At 39.9% G+C, this 16,248-nt stretch overlaps 1 protein-coding gene across 3 annotated transcripts in view; it reads left to right on the forward strand.

Annotated features, from left to right (window-relative positions):
- Window positions 1–4,457: 4,457 nt before the first annotated feature.
- Window positions 4,458–16,248, forward strand: part of RtGEF (Rho-type guanine nucleotide exchange factor) — a 141,289-nt gene continuing 129,498 nt past the window's right edge. Inside the window, exons 1-2 of one of the 3 annotated variants that reach the window (XM_067767524.1) lie at window positions 4,458–4,823; window positions 5,043–5,180. The gene's annotated coding sequence lies outside the window, so the exon portion shown is untranslated. The other 2 variants (XM_067767526.1, XM_067767523.1) reach the window with 2 other exon arrangements.

A 16,248-nucleotide genomic window follows, 5' to 3' on the forward strand; every position in this document is an offset into this window, starting at 1 on the left:
ACATGTTGTTTTTGACCTGGAAACATATAAAAAAACAATCATCATATCAAGGCTTCTACGTTTCTTAACAAGTTTTACTTACATTTTTGTTAAAATTTTGTTATAAATTAATAAAAAAATAAAAATAAAATATTTTTCCGCCAACTAATTTGCAACTTAGAAAAACGGAACTACGATCGAAATGCAGAATACAAAAAATCGAACGATTCGAAGTTGGATCGAAAGAGATTGGAACACAGAATACCAAAATTGCCAAATCGAAAAAATTCCAATCCAAGTCGAAATGCAGAATAGGGCTGGTTATTCTTTCTCTCTTCTCGTTCCCGAACACTGTGAATTCATTCATACATACGTAGAAATTCACAGTGAGCACGAATGTTGATGACATTGTGAATGATTGCATAGGCGTCAAAATTCCAAAATGATTGGATCACCTGATTTGTAATTGACTATCGCTATCTCATTCTGCATCACTTTTTATCACCCGCTGAAGATATTCGCCGCCATATTGAACACCCTGTCAAAACGCTAAAAAGTAGCCATATTGAACATCCTGTCAGGCAGTTGACAGATAAGATATCACACTTAGTTATCATTCACAATGGTTGATGATGCCACTTATGCGATATGTGTGTATGTATTTATGAAAAACATCTTTTGTAAGAAACTAATTATTAAACTTGAAAAGTTCATATTTACAATTTGTGTCTATACTCTTTCAACTTCCTGGATCTTCCGAAATTTGTAACTTTTTTTGAAGTTAATTATACATACATATAAATATTAACTTATTTATTCATAACACATTTAAATATACCTACACAAAGCATTGCTGCATACATACCCCCATCTATACTTGTTGACTTTTTTCGTGGGTGCGAGCAGCAGTGAACAAATATGCTTGAAAAAAACAAAAGGACTGATGAACAAATAGAACAACTTGTTCGTTCATCAGAAAAAGAACGAAAAAAAACTGAAATGAATGAAAAAAAGCACAACTCTAATAAATACAAACCAAAGATGATTTCATATGTCAAATGGGACAGCTGTTAAAAATTGACATTTCTCTCCAGTACTGCTTCTTTACAATCTGAATTTTTACCCTTCAAAGAAAGACAATTTAACTTTTCCAATCCGGCTTCAGTAGCACAAAATAAAAACAAATCAAAGAATTTCAAATCGAACAACTGTTAAAAATTGACGTTTCTCTCCAGTACTACTTCTTTTCAATAGATATATTCTCTTTTATATTTAACAAAAGGAGGGAGTCATTTTAAAGCACGAGTACTGATTGCAGCGCATGTTGGGCTCCTAACGAATTGGCCAGTTCAACCGCACTTCGTTTTTTTAGCGCACGCAAACAACCGGCGTGTTTTGCGCTAACCGAAATAAGTATGCGTTGCGATAATGCAAAACATGTATGCAAACGTCAAATCTAAATGTCACGCAGAACAAAAATTGGAAATCGAGTTAGGTTTTCATGCAGCAAATTCAATTTCGGTTGGTCTCATACAAGTTGTATGTGCATGAAACATTTTTGACAGAAAATGATTTGCGTGCGTTTATATTAGGTTGACACGTAAACCACTTTCGTTAATGTTTGAAATTTACTGATTTGGTAGTGACAATCGAAAATAAAAATTGTGACACTCGGCCAACAAAAACCAATATGCAGGGCTTAATTTTTCATGGTAATGGCATTTTCCTTCAAAATGACAAAAGACAAAACTTGCATGATTTTAATCGGGGATTGCCGGTATTGCTTTTTTTTTTTTAATGTATGAAAACATTTATTTGAAGCAATTTTTTATACTTTATTTAATAATTTGGGAAAAATTTAAACAACGTGACATTAGGACGGACAAGGCGACAGCTGTTTCGATTATACTTTGTAAATCTCTTCAAAGTCTTTTCTCCCGGGAGTAGGAGTCGAACCCGCACTCCTACGATAGTTGAAATGGTTACAAACGCATTCAGCTACGTCATGCCTTAGTTGTTGTAAAGTTTTTCCCAATTGCCTTCTTTTTGCATATTTTAATCTTTTACACATTGCATACTTATTATGCAATTATGTGTTAAAGCTATGCTTGGTACGGCGGTTTTCAAAGAAACTTTGGTTTTGTTGCTGTTTTTTGTTCTATTTATAGAACTACAACGAATTAACCAATTTTGTCTGTTTGTATGATTTTAATCGGGGATTGCCCGTATTGCTTTTTTTTTACTGTATGAAAACATTTATTTGCAGCAATTTTTTAATTTTTTATAATTTATTTAATAATTTGGGAAAAATTTAAACAACGTGACATCAGGACGGACAAGGCGAGAGCTGTTTCGATTATACCTTGTAAATCTCTTCAAAGCCCTTTCTCCCGGGAGTGGGAGTCGAACCCGCACTCCTACGATAGTTGAAATGGTTACAAACGCATTCAGCTACGTCATGCCTTAGTTGTTGTAAAGTTTTTCCCAATTGCCTTCTTTTTGCATATTTTAATCTTGTACACATTGCATACTTCGTATGCAATTATGTGTTAAAACTATGCTTGGTACGGCGGTTTTCAAAGAAACTTTGGTTTTGTTGCTGTTTTTTGTTTTATTTATAGAACTACAATGAATTAAGCAATTTTGTCTGTTTGTATGATTTTAATCGGGGATTGCCCGTATTGCTTTTTTTTTTTATGTATGAAAACATTTATTTGAAGCAATTTTTTAATTTTTTTAAATTTATTTAATAATTTGGCACTCACGTTTTACAAGCCGGTGCTACAACAACAACAACAACCAAATTTTTATAAAAAATTATGAAAAGTGGTATCAAAAGGTGCGTTTCGACCTCTGTTTTTAGAATGCTAAAGCGAAAAGATATTTATTTATTTCTGTTAAAAGATATGTATAAGCAAAAAAATTTTACAAAATTTCACTGTTCAATGGTTGTTGTATTTTGCCAGATGTGTTGTACACACACACACACACACACACACACTAATGCATAAAAGTGTACTGCATTGTGGATAAAACAAGTGTGATATCTTCTGCATAGACGTCAAAATTCCAAAGTGATGGGATCACCTGATTTTCTATTGAATATCGCTGTGTAATTCTGTATCTAGCCGTGTTTTTTTTTTACACGTAAACGTCCTTACGCTTAAACTTTATACGGACTGCTAAGTGCAAACTTTAAATACACCTCTGAAAATGTTGCACATAAAATGTGCACTAGTAAATTTCAATACGCATTATACTCAGATGTAACTGAAATATGTGTTTATGTTTCACTCTCTATATTAATTATATGTATTCTATGTGTGTCCACAATTCATCGCAACTGATGCAGCTATATGTTATACCCTATGACCATCAGAGGGTTGTGTCTCCGCTTTTCGGTACACCCTGTGGCTGTAGCTAGTTATTTAACCACTGCCGCTAGATGGGTCTCCTGAGCATTATCTAAGCGGGATAGGCGTTTTTTTTTTCACGCGAAAACGTAAACGTATACGCGTGTATAAAAAAACACGGCTTTTGTTTCTATCACCTGCTGAAGATAGCCGGCCCTATGCGCCGCCATATTGAACACCCTGTCAAAACGCTGCCAAAACGCTTAAAAGCAGCCATATTGAACATCCTGTCAGGAATTTGACGATATCACATTTGTTTTATCTACAATGGTGTACTGCGCGTATTTAATTTAATCCCCAAACCGGTGTTGGACCCCCAGGGTTATTTTTTAAATGCAGATGGCTGCCTACGCATATAAGGGTATTCTGTGCAAAAAACTATGAATCGGGTCCCATATTTCGGAACCTCTCGGGATAATTTTATAGTTTTTTGGTAAATATCTTTCGAAACGCGCCTTTTGATAAAACCTTTGATAATTTTTGATACAAATTAGGTGGTACACCGTCTTGTTACAGCCCCGTCACATAATCAGATTGCAACTTTTGTTACAAGCACAGCATATGAAGAAGAATTTGACGTTTGCTTTGGCTAAGGGTGCTGGCACATTTTGCAAATGAAATTATTTTTCCAACTCGTTGACAACTTTTCTAACATTTTTCGAAATTAAAAACTGCTATATAACAAATACGACCAAAAACGACACAAAATATGTTAGCAAGTATTTTTGTTGTATACGGAGAATGTTTAAACAGTGCTTCGCGGAATTTTATATGAGCAAGGCGAAATAAAATTCAATTGCCAAGTCTGAAGTTCCTTCATATTTATAAACGCAACATCTTGGTTCATTATGGAGTTCTTACTGGAATCAAAAAGGATAGATATCTATCCTCTTTTCTGGAATGCACAAGCTTATGTCTATCTCTCCTCTCTGTTTGTGTTAAATGCAACTATATGAAAAACTTCATTGTGCCACGGCCATTTGTCACTTCATCTCTATGTCAAAATGTCATTAATAATGCTCCACTCTACACTCGCACTTAAAAATGAACTCTTGGCAACCCAGTTAGTCATTTTCAGCCGTGGAGTAATTTTTCGAGCTTATTTTTCTGTCTACCATTTTAAACGCTTTTTTACCATAAAATATGCTAAAAATAGCATAAAAATATGTTAAATATTTAGATTATTTGGACGCGCACGCTTCTACATCGAATTCGGGCTCAATATAAACGTTTAAAATGCAAATCTAGTGAATCATAAAAGTCGTTACTCAGAAAAAAAAAATCACTGTTGTTGCTCACGTCGACGCTGACGTCGCTGCCAACCAAAGTCTGCCGACAACAACGCTAAATTAAAATAGAAAAATAACAAAAGTGAAAGAAATATAAATTCACTAATAGATCTTGGAACGAGTACTTTGATACTATTAATAGGTAATTAAATAATTAGCAATTATAACGATTAAAAAAATAATTGTTGCCGAAATAGAGAAGAGCTATCGGTTTTTTATGTGAGAAATGAGACATGCACGTGAAGTTATAAAAGTACAATTACATTGTTTTTTCGATATTAGATTTTTTTATCACTAGTACGTTTATATAAAATACGATTAAATAAGCCAATTAATACATGTATGAGCGTTTTCGATTTAGTCGTGCGATTGTTCGAGTGTAAACACACAATTTGCTATACAGTGCGTAAGAGCAAAGAGTATATCCTCTTTGGTAAGAGAAAGTGGAATTAATGAAGCGCCGTGCCAATGAAACAAATTAACGTAACATCTTCATAAGGTAATTTAATATATAAGATAGTTTTATAAAAGCCATGAACTTATCTAAATACTTCTAGATATTGAAGTTATCAACATAATTTGAACTGTAAGTCATAAATTAGGGATTACTTTGTCTAATTACCTCGTATTGCGGAAAGATAAACAAGACAAAAGTACACCACGCATCCAAGTGGATAAACAGAACGTTTTTGACAAGAATCGACTGATTTTTCCACCCACGCACTTCCTCCATTATTATTAGATTAAATAGTAAGAACATATCAAAGTTTGGGGACAATGAACCAATTATTAAAGGTGTAACGGCGGCACTTCATCGTGAGGCATAACAAATCTTGGTGTATGAATGGTGTTTATTCAGTTAGGGATTCTAACATCATGCGCATCATACGCTATTCATGTTTTTACATTTTTGTGTATGTACATATAAGTTGTTTATTTAGTTTTTAATTACTTTTGTTTCTAGTCTGTAAGAATATTTCTGATGACTGAATAAATTAAACATAAACATAAACGCTATGGAAGCTTCGAGTCAACGGTGCGAAAAAAATCAAAACTTATGACTTAACGAGATCTGAAGCAGGGCACAGATATTCTCAAAAATAATTTCCACAATTTTATTTTGTTAGGCGGTTTATAAACACCACCAAAATCGACAAAATTTCCGAAAACTTCCGTTAGCATCCTTATTAACAAGAAGTAGAAGAAGGTATGTACGGACTGAAAACCTTTGCTGGGCTTGTAGTTCTTACTGTTGTTACAACTCTATGTACGCAGTTATAACAAAGGCAAGAGGACGAAGAGGAATTGTTAATCTCAGCCTAATTATCTAGCTAACTCTACTGGTAAATACCTATCAAGTCGACCCAATTGTAAACATCTGAGGCTCTGGCGATCCCAAGTTCCTCACGAAACTAGGGAGTGGGGGCGCGATGGTCTAGAATGTTCAATGTGGTCCTATTAAATCGTTCCTGAGATGGTCGGGCTTGTACCTTAATTGTACTTCGGGGAGTGTCTTCATCAGTCCAAAAACAACTACAACATTTCTTGTAATGCAAACAGGAATAAAACAAATAGTACTCCATGAAGTTATGTTGGATATTGCATCCGAAATAAAATAAAATATCTCGAAGCCATCTGCGACTTCAAAATATTAAAAAAATAATATACAAATACATCGCAAAAAAATAATCGGGGTGGTGAAGTTCTCATACGATGAGATGCATGTGAACCACTATAGGAACGGCTCTGTGGTTGTATGAAACGGTGGCTTGGTCATTTAAAGCAGGTCTGAGTGCAGCGGGCACTCACCAAACTACAGCTCCTGGTATGTGTTTGTATCAAGCGAGACTTGAGAACGAGCCCAAAGAAAATACATTTTTTTTTTTACTGAATTGCAAGGCAAAGTGTAGGTATCTACCAAAGCTACACACTTGAATGATACACAGCTGAGACGAAAACATAGGAGAGTATTGGAGCACCGTTAATAAATGTGCAGAAGTTAACGTGCAGGAATAGCAACACTACGCGGCAGTCAGTTTGCATTCAAGGCATAGAATTAAGCTGAAGATAAAGTCCGTATTCTATCCTACTTGGTTTCGTACAATGCTTCTAAGATGCGAAGGGGAATGAGGGGGCAGATAGTGTAACAGTAAAGGCAGCGCCTATAAAACACATCCCATCCGAAGCATTCCATTCAATGTTGTTGTTGTTTTTGTAGCGATAAGGTTGCTCCCCGAAGGCTTTGGGAAGTGTTATCGATGTAATGGTCCTTTGCCGGATACAGATCCGGTACGCTCCGGTACCACAGCACCATTAAGGTGCTAGCCCGACCATCTCAGGAACGATTTATGTGGCCACATTAAACCTTCAGGCAATTCCCTCCCTCCCCACTCCAAGTTCCATGAGGAGTTTGGGGTCGCCAGAGCCTCGTCTGTTAGTAAAACAGGATTCGCCGCGGATAGGTGAGGTTGACAATTGGGTTTGGAGAAGCTATATATTGCGCTGGCAATCTGAAGGGTTGCGCTTAGTCGCCTTTTACGACAGGCATACCTACGGCGGGAATATTCTGACCCCCTAACCCGCAGGGGTCATTCCATTCAATGGTTCCGCATACTATCAGCAACCAACTCAGTCGTCGATCTAGGAGTCTGCGACAGCCAAAACTTGTTTGAGAGGTTATAATAGACACCGATGTAAAGCGATGCACGGACTCAGCGTCGTATCGCGAAGCCTGTAACGTTTCTGTACCATGCCAACAGGGGCTTCTGAGCTTATTCTCCTTGTAAATATTCATATAACAAACATCCTTATATTTATAGATCCACGATGAGATATATTCTAGAAAGCAACATATGTAATTGATATTGGGAACATGTATTAATTTTGTCCTTGCAAAAGCGACACCATGTCTTCATCATTAACAAGGAATAACTAATTCTGGCCCTAACAGCAGCTACAACATTCCATTGCTCGTTGTATTATTACTACCGATATATACGTACAATCACGCGACCAAGTAAGCATATGAATACCTACATACAATGTACATCGTAACCACTAATATCTGCGTGGCTTTGCAATTTCCGTTTGAGTATGTCTTCTTCTTCCGTTGCAAGTCTAACTCCAATCTGCTACATCCAAAGCTGGGAAAATTCTCCTACATGTATTTTTTCAAGTAGCTACATATGTACGGTATATGCCGGTCGATTGTTGATTCTTTGTAACTACAAATATACTTTGGATGCGTCATCCGAGTTGCGTGATATTGTTTGGTGGAGCGTGCAAAATCTAAGAGTAACCAACAGCCACTGTAGTAACGACAATTGTAAGCATTACAACTACGACGACAACAATGACAATGACAACGACAATAGTGCAGCAGTATCATGCACTTAGCTTCATGCGATTTTCAAGTTTTATTTCTCTTATTGTGAGCTATTTTGCCTCTTAAACGCTTCTTCCTACATTTGCTTTTATTTGTTTTGTTATTTGCACAAAAGAGCAACCTACAAACGAGGGCGGCAAGTGGTTGTTGGTTTTAGTGCCTAGACGTAGCAATGGTTTGTTACAAAGAAACAGTCAAATTCGCAAGTTGTAACAGAACAGTGATCGACATAGTGTTCGAATTGACGGAAACCGTACCATCTCGATTAAATTTGTTGAATGCACTGCGACCTTGGGGTTATACTGTCCTCTTTCCTAGCATCACTAGGTTAGGTTAGGTTGGGGTGGCTGCCCGAGGGCACACTTAGGCCAGTAGTACTAGGCCCGTTGTGATACCACGAAAAACACCGTTACCTCTCCTCTTCGAACCATTTTGAGGACCTGATGAAATCTACCAGGTCCTTGACGTCATGCTCCACAACCTGACTCATAGTATCAAGAAATGGAGCACCCAGAAAGCGCTGAAGAGCCTCGCTAGGCGTTGTTCTTAGAGCCCCGCTTATGCTTATCATGCTGGATCTGTGGACTTTACCCAACAAGTTTAGGTTTGACGCCTTGCTCAAGGCTGGCCACCATACGACTACCCCATACAGCAGTATGGGTCTGATAATCGCGGTATAAATCCATCTGCATATGTTGGGGGTGAGTCCCCATTTTTTGCCAATGGCTCTTTTACACGTATATAATGCAATGTACGCTTTCTTTTGTCGCTGGATAACGTTGTCCTTCCAGTTCAGCTTTTTGTCTAAAACTACGCCTAAAAATTTGGCTTTATCTGCCAGGCTTAGGCGCTCCCCATTTAGTTCAGGTAGGTTCAACGATGGTATTTTGTATCGTTTGGTATATATATAAGACAAGCTCTACTTTATCGGAGTTGACGCTGAGTCCACATCGGGAAGCCCACAAGGAAACCTCTCGCAATGCTACCTGCATCAAGTCGCACAAAGTTTGAGGAAACTTGCCTCTGTAGATAATCGCTAGGTCATCAGCATATGCCACGACCTTCCCGCTCCCCCAACTAGTATCTCTTAATAGCGAGTTTACCGTTAGGTTCCATAGTAAGGGGGAAAGGACACCACCCTGGGGCGTGCCCCTTAAGACAAATCGTGTTACCTCAACCTTCCCCAGTGAGGAGAGCACTTTCCTTCCCCTGAGCAGTTGATCAATTAGTCCCACTAGGGGTCTATTTACGTCCAGATCAGTTAAAGCAATGTTAACGGCGTCTGGACTTATGTTGTTGAATGCTCCTTCAATGTCTAGGAAGGCCACAAGACAATAATCCTTTTCGAACAAGGATGTTTCTATAGTAGAGACTAGGCTGTGTAGCGCAGTCTCCGTAGATTTACCTTTGGTGTACGCGTGTTGATAGTCCGAAATGAGATTCCTATCAATGCTTGTAGTGAGAAAATCGCTAACTATTCTCTCTAGGGTCTTGAGTACGAAGGATGAAATACTGATAGGTCTATAGTCCTTCGGCTCGTAATGAGAGGCTTTGCCTGCCTTAGGAATGAATATGACCGTGGCGCTCCTCCATGCACACGGAATATAGTTCATAGCCAAACAAGCGGTATATATGTGCCGCAGCCAGTTGGCTGATACCTCCAAAGAGTAGATAAGTTGAGCGGGTACAATCCCGTCTGGTCCAGCAGCCTTAAAAGGTTTAAAACTTTTGACTGCCCACCTCACTCTCTCCTCAGTGATGGGTATATTCACAGCTTGGTTTGCTGCAGATACTTCCGGTGCGTTTGTCATATTTCCCGGGAAATGTGTGTCCAGGAGCAGCTCTAGAGTTTCCCCTTCTGTGCTGGTCCAGGTACCATTCGGTCTCCGCAGAAAGCTAATAGCTGTTTGCGTCTTAGAAAGCACGCACCGTAGCCTGGATGTGTCCACGACACTTTCGACTCCAGTGCAGAAGTTTCTCCATGAAGTTCTCTTCGCTTGTCTCAGGACTTTTTTATAGGTTCTTAGTTTGTCCTTGTATTCTAGCCATTGTGACCCGTTATCAAAGAATTTGGCTTTGTTAAACTGTTCTCTACAGGATTTACGAAGTAGGTCCAGATCATGGGACCACCAGTGAGGTTTACGCTTACCGCGCGGTTTTGGCAATGGACAGGCCTGTTCTAAGGCTTTTGAGAAAGCCGATGTGAAGGTTTCTACCAGACCCTCTAGCTCCATCGTTGATGAGAGGCTTTGTGGGGGCAGTTCTGGTAGTTCTCTTGCTAACAGCTCATTATGTAGTTCCCAGTTTGTATTACGTGGGTTACGTCTCGCAATGGGCTGATCGACGAAGAACTCTAACATTACTTCAATATATCGGTGGTCTGAAAAGGAATGTTCCTCAAGAACACGCCATTTTTTAACCCACCCATAAACGCTTTCGCTACAAATAGTGAGGTCAATAACCTCTCTACGGTTTTTAGTAATAAAAGTTGGTTCATTACCTACATTGCAAACTAAAAGGTTAGTTGTTAAAAGGTACTCAAAAAGTGACTCACCCCGAGTGTTTATGTCGGAACTACCCCACTGCACGTGGTGGGCGTTTGCGTCTGTCCCAATTAACAGATGGCCTTTGCTTGAGTCGGCCACCAGATCCTTTACCGTCTTTTGCGGAGGAGGTTCCTCTGCGTCGTACGGCATATAAACGGAGGCTAGCGTTAATTGGGTGCCTCCGCTTGCCAAACTGGCCGCTGTGACGTCACCATTGCTATAATTAGGCAAGAGAAAGATATTTAGCTCAGACTTTACTAAAATGCATGTTCTCACTTTACCTTCATCTGCAGCTCGGATGAGCTTAAACCCAGTGGCCCCCAATCCGCAAATCCTTGAGTTGTTCACCCAGGGTTCTTGGATAAGGACCACTTCGACGTCGCCTTTAGAAAGGCGACTGATGAGAGCAGCCGAGGCTGCCTTACTTTTATAATAATAATAATAATAATAATTTATTTATTTACGGTCTTTAAGACCTAGTTCAAGGTAAAAAAAAAAAATATATATATATATATATAAATAAATTGTATACATTACATGCTTAATGACTTACAGTATAAAAATAATTTTGCTTTAAACTTATTAATATTTTCACAGTCTTTTATCGCATTTGGTAATTCATTGTACATTTTATAACCTATATATTCTAAAGTCTTCTTCGCGAACTCCGTTCTTACTCTAGGCAGTCTTATATTTCCGCTGCTTCTAGTTCCATAGTTATGTATTTCATGATTAAAATGTATTCTCCCGTTGAGATAATTCGGTGTTATTCCTAATTTCATATGATGTATAAATTTCAATGTGAAATAATATATCGACTGTTTTACACTGAGCCAGTTTAACATATTTAGCATTGTAGTTTTTGGTGTTCTAAGCGAACATTTTAAAATTAATCGCATTGCCTTGTTTTGTTGTATCTGCAGTTTTTTTATTTGTGTGTCATTTGCTAATAGCAGGATTGTTGGACAATAGATAAAGTGCGGTTCAATAATTGATCGATACACTAATAATTTGTGTCGTTGACTAATATATTTACAAGTTCTGTACATAAAACCAATTTTTTTTGCAATTTTGTTTTCTAAATAACTTATGTGTTCTCCAAATCTAAGGTTTTTGTCGATCCAGACTCCTAGGTATTTGATCTTGTCTACTTGCTGAATTTCAACATTTCTTATCTTCAGAGTAATATTGCTAAGGTTATTGGCACCCATAATGCTTTGATTTTTGCAAAATATCATACTTTTGGTTTTATCCACGTTCACTTTCAACTTTCTATGGCATAGCCATTTGTAAAGGGAGTCTAAGTCTTCTTGCATTTTCGATACCGCAAAGCCCGCACTTCTTTCACTAATGGTTATCAATGCATCATCCGCAAATAGTCGAATATTGCAATATTTCAAGCATTCTTTAATATCGTTAATATATATTGTAAACAATAGCGGTGCCAATACTGAACCTTGCGGTAGCCCAATATGTACATCAGCAACCGGTGAAACTGCACTTCCAATTATCGTCTTCTGTTTTCTATTACTCAAATAGCTTCTGAACCATTCCAAGGATTTTCCTCTTATCCCATTATTAAACATAACATTCAGCAGTTCCTCTCTATCCACAGTTTCAAAAGCACGTTTTAAGTCTAAAAAGACTGAGATCACAACTTTCTTATCAGTTATATCCTCTTTCCATTCCGCAATAACCATATTCAGTGCGGTTTCGCAAGAATGGCTTTTCCTAAACCCAGATTGTTCAGGTATAATAATTTGGTATTTATCTAGATATGCCACTAATTGATTTTTAACCACCGTTTCCATAATTTTTTCATCTGCGGGTAGCGTATTAATTGGGCGCAGTTCCTCTGGCCTTACTGTATTTTTGACTTTTTCCGCAGGTACTATAGTTGATACTTTCCAGCAATTTGGAACAATGCTACTGTTTATTGATTCATTTATTATATCTTTGTAGAAGTGAGCAATGTAAATCATGGCATCTTTAAATACCCCCTCCGACAAAAGCTTTTTTCCACCATATTTGTTTCTAAAAGATTTAGTAATGTTCATTTTATCATCTAACTCTACGTCGGTGAATTGAAAAGTTTCAATTGCATTATTTACACTTGTTTCTGCCGCAATTGGAATTATTTCAATGCTATCATTAATTTCAGCTATGCTCTGTACAAAAAATGTATTTAGGGCATTGGCTATATCGTATTCCTTCTCGAGGCATTCACCGTTAATTACTATTTTGCTAACGACCTTTCTGTCATCGGTGAGCTCAGCAAGATGTTTTAAAGACTTCCACATCCGCTTCATGTCTCCTGCACTATCGAGCACTTTATCTTCCATATATTTCTTCTTTTTATACATAACAGTTTTTTTATATATTTTTTTTATGCCATTATAATCCACCCAGTTGCCAGTATTTCTAGCAGTATTATAGAATTCAAATTTTCTTTTGTGCAGTTCCTTTAGCTCACGGTCATACCACTTATTCCTCAGTTGTATTTGGATCCTCTTCTCATACGTCAATGCTTGCATAGCTTCAGTTAAAATATTGTTCAGGATCTCAGTTCTACGTTCTATGCCTACATGAGACACAGAGCTAAAGTCGCACGTTCGCAGCAGATTTAAAAGATTTTCTGCGCTATAGTACTCCCAGTTGGTGACAGTAGCAATGCAGGTTTATCTGGAGCAACCTCAGCATGAGCTTGCTCAGACTCCCCTGCCTCCATCACCGTGATGTTGGGATCCTCTCCGTCGCTATCCAGCAGGCTTTCGGCGTCGGAGATTTCCGCTTCCACTTCGGGTGCCTCAATGTCCGTGTCCAAAGAGGCACTCGAAAGGGATGCGCGCTGTGCGTCCCCACGGTATACGTGAATTACGACCTCCCCGAGGCCGTAAAACACTCTTCCTTTGCTCCGTCTAAGGGGCTCGAGAGCTTCCTTATTCAGGGCTAACACGACCTGTCTCCTAGGTCCTACAGCGTCCTCGACTTGGATGACACTCCAGTCCTGCGTTGGGAGAGCCGGGTTCATCAGTTGCAGCATCCTGAGAATTCTCTCAGTTTCTGCTGGAACCGCTGGAACCCATGCCCTGGCCCTTGGCCGAGCCGGAATGTCCTTCCAGTCAACGACCTCGATAATCGCCCCGGGATAGACTTGTCCCAGCTTTGCGGCTGCTGCCTTGTACAGCGCAACAGACCTTGCGTAGCCGTAGACTCCATCAGCACGTCGAGAACGGCGTTGCCGATTTCATTCCGGACGTACGGCCACGGGTCTTTAGGGATTGCACCACGGTCATTCCCTCGGTCCAGGATTCCTATAAGGATCCGGCCCTTGGCTACCTCGGCAAAGCTGGGTTTGGCTACCGCGGGGTGATTCTGGTGCCTTTTCGGCGGTGGTTTGATATCCTCATCGGACCTTTGACGTTTATATGGGGTTGCGCTTGTTGGCAGAGAACCCCGAAAATTCGGCAGTAGAGCTCGCGCCCTTTCCACCGAATTCCTGGCGTTCTCTGACAGCGTTTCCAGCGGAACACCCTCATACCTTGACAGGACTTTTGCAGCCCTTCTTTTGTTCCTGTGGAACGATCCCTTGTGGGACTCTTCTTGAGAAGGGGTCCGACCCGTAGTTGCCCTCGCGGTCGTACCCCCGGATGATGTCTTCATTATGGCTCCTTTCTCCTTTGGCTCAGTGTGAACAGATCGTGGGACCCCTGTCACAGCCGTGGAGAGAACAGTCGCCATACCGGCGTCAGACGGGCGCCCAGCATCAGCAGGCGCGTCAGTGTTCGCCGTTGCCAGCGCAACTACCTTCGCCGCCATACTGGTGCTTGCCCCCGTCCGATCACCTAAGACTGTGTTGACTGAGGTTGCCCTCTTGTCGTCCATGGGGAGCCGACCCGTCGTTTCCAACGCAGTCGCTCCCCCGGTTAAAGTAGCTGTTGCGGCCCCGTTTTCCCTTGGCTCGGAGTGGCCAGGTCCAGAGACCCCTGCCACAGCCGTGGGAAAAAAGGTTGCCGTTCCGGCGCTTGGTCGGTGTCCGACAACAGCAGGCGCGTCAGGGTTCGCCGTTACCAGCGCAACTCCCTTCGCCGCCATACTATTGCCGCCCCCCACCAAGTCGCTCTTCACTTTAGCGTTGGTAGCATTGGTAGCCCTCCCTCGTTCACTAGGGCGTATGGATGCCAATGCTGTTGTCCTTCTCCCTGTGGAGGAGAACGGATTATCATTTGCTTTGTTTTTTTTATTTTTGTTGTTCATCTTGTTCGTACGACCCCTTGCTAGACGAGGCCAGCTTAGGGTCACCTTATTGAAAGGGGGAAAGCGGCCCGGTGTCAGAGAGGCTCCGTACAAATACAGCCAGATTAACCTCCCGGCTGCAAACCATCCAATGGGCACGGTGCCGCATAACACCCTGGATTGGGAGGGGACAGATCTTGGTCATCGCTCACCCCAGGACTAGGCCACCGCAGCCATGGAGATCCATGTGAACCTGCATCCTACTGGGTGGCATAGTCCCGTGGTCAGCGACTAAGCCCTCGCATCGCGGCAAGATGTCTGCCCTTCGCGAGGGTAATATCACTAACTATTAGAAAATTTGAAGATTTTTAACATTCCAATTTGCTACACATCCGACAGGAGCTCTATAGAGAAAGTATATTAACTGCTATGTATGTGGCCCTTGTTCTTCCACTGACCTGTATAAATACCTGCTAGCATTATAGTACTTTGAGACCTTTATGGCCGCTCTATATTTACTAGCCCTGACCTTACCCACGGCTTAGTCCGTTGGACTAAAAATGCAAAAATGCTTAGACCGCGGCCTATACAACAGCGTATTTGCCGAATATTTTGATCTAGGTCAAATAGACCCACACAACAATTCACATATCCACATGCCATACGAAAACTATCACTTTTAATTTATTTGTAAAAAATTTGAAAGTGCTAGTTTTCGTATGAAAAGTAGACAATAACAATCTCGAAATTGATCCCAACGTGATCCCGATCCCGAACCGATCCCTAAAATAGTTCTGGAAATAAATTTGTAAACTAGCGAATTTGAAAAACACGAAATAATCCCGAAATAGTCTCGAAATGACACTCCAATTCTGCTTACGTATATAATCATTAAAAGAATCCCGGAATGATACCTAAAGTAATTGCGAAATTTTTCCGAAACGGACCCAAATCATCCTTAAAACAGTTCCGATATTGTACAGACATGGCTTTGAAGAAGTCACGAAATAATCCTTCAACAATCCGGAAATGATTCCGAAATTGTTTCGAAATAGTTGGAAATTATACCGAAACAATATCACATATATCGTGCAAATGAACCCGTATTGTCCGGAAATAATTCAGAAAATAGTCTCGAAATTAAAACCAAGTGACCCGGAGATAGTCCCGACGTGATGCAGAAAACAATTTTGAAACTGTCCCTATATACATAGCTCCAAAATAGTATTGAGGCAATTTCAAATTGCTAAAAAACCTATTCTGAAATAGTCCCTAGATCATCCTTGAAACAATTCCGATATGATCAAGAAATCGTCCCGAAGTAGTCCCGAAATAATCGTTAAACTAGTCCGGAATTAACTCGGTAATAGTCCCGAAAACAATTCCAAATTTGCTAGGAA

Source organism: Eurosta solidaginis, chromosome 2 (assembly GCF_040869045.1).
Source record: "Eurosta solidaginis isolate ZX-2024a chromosome 2, ASM4086904v1, whole genome shotgun sequence".
In the NCBI taxonomy this organism is placed as follows: domain Eukaryota; kingdom Metazoa; phylum Arthropoda; class Insecta; order Diptera; family Tephritidae; genus Eurosta; species Eurosta solidaginis.